We start from the raw sequence: 3,030 nt of genomic DNA, 5'->3' as shown, positions 1-3,030 counted from the left end.
CAAGTTAAAAGTTTCCCACCGTGGCCATTGTAATTCAAAATTATCTTTTGTAAAGTTAACCTGCGTGTTCAGCCTTAGTACAAAGTTTTATTCACCTGAGGCCTCACATTGGACCCAATCCAGTTTAAGTCAGACTCAGTCTGACTCCCAACCTAATTTGGCTTCTTACTTCTTTTTTTTTTTTTTTTTTCAGTTTGGTTTCTAAGTTGGACTGTATCAGACTCTGGGTCGAAAAAGAAATGCTCAAATAAAGTTGGTCAGCTTGTAACAAAAGCTGGGGGGCTAGGATCCAAGAGGGACTTACCCCAAACTATCAGAGGCAACAAGAAATCAAGAGTTTTCAATTGGTTATGTCGGTACCTACACCTGGTTGCTCGTTGTTTCTTGGGGTCATTGCGGGGGGCTCTCCTGGTCTTTCTCCTGACACTGGAACTGTTAAAAGATAAGCTGAGACATGTTAAAATTTTTGAGTTTATTTGAACAAAAATCTATTAGAATTGGGCAGCACCAAATTGGAACCAGTTAGGAGCATTCTTCCCACTGGAGCTCAGAGGTGGACTTTTATAGACAAAAGTCAAAAGCAAGGAAGTTGTTTGTTTGGCTATAGCTTACAGCCTAGTTGGCTATTTGTGATTGGTTGTCTTTAGCTTTTGATTTCCTAACCTCGAGTCACTTATAGGCTTAGATTTGGGTTTGCTTATGTAGACCACCATGGCTTCAGAGCCACCTCAATCTAATGGCTCCCTGTTTAATTAAACAATTTTTATTTTATTTATTATTATTATTTATGCCTACAGCACCTGGTCTTCCTAGGTGGTCTCCCATCCAAGTACTAACCAGGCCCGACCCTGCTTAGCTTCCAAGATCAGACGGGATAGGGCTTGTTCAGGGTAGCATGGCCATAGACCATGGACTGTGGCTCCACTGAGGCATGAACCCAGGACCTTCTGCGTGTAAAGCAGATGTGCTAACTGCTACACTATGGAACCACGTCCTAATTAAATAATTTTTAATGCAGATTTAGGGAGAGTTCCATGAAAAAATTGTGGGGAAGTCGGTGGGCATCAAACTTTAGCACATCAAAACCATCCTATGTATATCAAATGAAGATTCCTGAGCTCCTTCTTTGGGGATTTCAGTCTGGTATGCTTGTGGTTGGGGTAAGAATCTCCACTTTGAAACCACCTCTAGTAGGTCTTAAAGTAAATGTAGTCTTTCTTACTTTATATCAGTATTTCTCAAAACTGAGCATGCATTAGAATTCCCTGAGGACATGATTGCCAGATAAAATACAGGATGGGCAAATAAATTTGAATTTCAGATAAACAACAGATAAATTTTTAGTATATCTCATACTGCAATATTTGGGACAAATCATCTGTTGTTTTAACTGAAAGTCAAATGTACTTTCTCTCCATGCGTCACTAAATACAAATTAGTTTAAATCTTCTTTGTGGCAGATTTTGAGATGTCTAGTCTTTCTAGGAAATTTCAAAATGTACAATCTTACCAGATTATTCTCTTTATCACTGATTCTCCTATTAACCTTCTCAAAGAATGTTCTGTCCTACTTCTGGGGTCACTTCAGTAACTTATTGGGTAACAAAAAGCTCAAGAATCTGTTATAAACTAATTTTTCATAATTTTATTATCTTTGTTTCTCTTTTTACTTTCATTCCTCCTTCTCCATTTCCTGCCTCCCCACCCTTCCTTCCTTCCTTCCTTCCTTCCTTCCTTCCTTCCTTCCTTCCTTCCTTCCTTCCTTCCTTCCTTCCATTTTTCCTCCACTCTCTTCTCTTTCCTTCTTCCCTGCCTTCTCCCCAAGCCTTCCATGTCAAAATTAAAATCTGCAGAATCAAGTTAGGGCACTAGGGACCAACCTACGTTATTGTGTTCCAGGAGGAGATTCTATTCTGACTGTCCTTTGGCTAGAACAAGTTCCCAGTCAGGGGAAAAAGAGAGCTTCAAGAAACAATTGCTTTGCCTGACAATCTGTTGGGAGGGTGATGGATGGCACTGCAGTTACGACTTCAAGAGCTGCAGGAAAAGGAGGGGAGTCATTGCCAGGCAGAATGAGGGGAGGAGGTAGCTGGGAGAGCCAGTCAGGAAGAGCTTATGAAAGGGGTGGAGAATGCAGTCTGTGCATGCTGCCTACAGGATCTTTCTGCAGATATTGTGTCTTTGTGAGCTGACTGCAGAGGCCATGTGCATGCAGAATGTATGTGAATGTATGTGTTGCTTATTTCAGATTATGGGTCTGCGTGAACTGCTGACTGTGAGAAATGGGACTATATTGTTGAAAGGATTTTGTAGTCAGAGTGTTTGTTTGTGGTTGTGTGGTATGTGTGACTGACTTTTTGCCAAATGCACTGTTCCGATTCCAGCTCTGAAAGTTTAGTGGAAGTCTGGCTGACTGAGTCAAGACACAACAAAGTCAGAAGGAAATACGGGGGCAACATCAGATGGAAATAAAGAGAGAAGCCGTTGCAAGAAGAGAAAAGAAAAAGGAGATTTGCAGAAAGGGGAAAAGAGAAAACAGAAGATAAACAATAGGAATTCCTCCCTTAGAAAAGGAAGAAATTTAAGAGGAGGGAAAGAAAAGCAACATTTCCAGAGATAGGCACTATATACCCTATTTCTTCTGATACATTGGTGAGATAGTTTCTAGTTTTTCCTTCTTATTTCTTTCTAGATGTGATTTATCTTGACATGCATATTACGGGCATGTTTTGGTTACACCAGGGGTATTTAAAAACTTAACAATTATCTAGAAAGGAGTGTTAACAGTTCTTAAATGAGAAAAAAAAAATATTTTTTTGTTTAGGAGAGCTAGTGGACATAATGGAAAGACATTCAGTTTTGATCAGATTAATTCAACAAGATTTATTTATTTTTGGTGATTAAAATAACGTGACGTGCCTGGCATATTTCAAAAGTGGGGGTGTTGAGATACACTATCTCTGTGTTCCAAGGATGGTTATTGTTACTACTATAATTATTAACAAAATTTAATAGAGACCCCCATAACTG

The 3,030-nt window shown here is 39.5% G+C and overlaps 1 non-coding gene across 1 annotated transcript; it reads right to left on the bottom strand.

The window, feature by feature from the left end:
* Window positions 1–788: 788 nt before the first annotated feature.
* On the bottom strand, window positions 789–907 carry LOC111743564. The gene has a single exon (XR_002781782.1). It is a non-coding gene; the product is annotated as a 5S ribosomal RNA (ribosomal RNA).
* Between the last annotated feature and the right edge of the window lie 2,123 nt (window positions 908–3,030).

This window comes from Pteropus vampyrus, unplaced genomic scaffold, assembly GCF_000151845.1.
Source record: "Pteropus vampyrus isolate Shadow unplaced genomic scaffold, Pvam_2.0 Scaffold116, whole genome shotgun sequence".
In the NCBI taxonomy this organism is placed as follows: Eukaryota; Metazoa; Chordata; class Mammalia; order Chiroptera; family Pteropodidae; genus Pteropus; species Pteropus vampyrus.
This window is presented reverse-complemented; position numbering and strand designations above follow the sequence as displayed.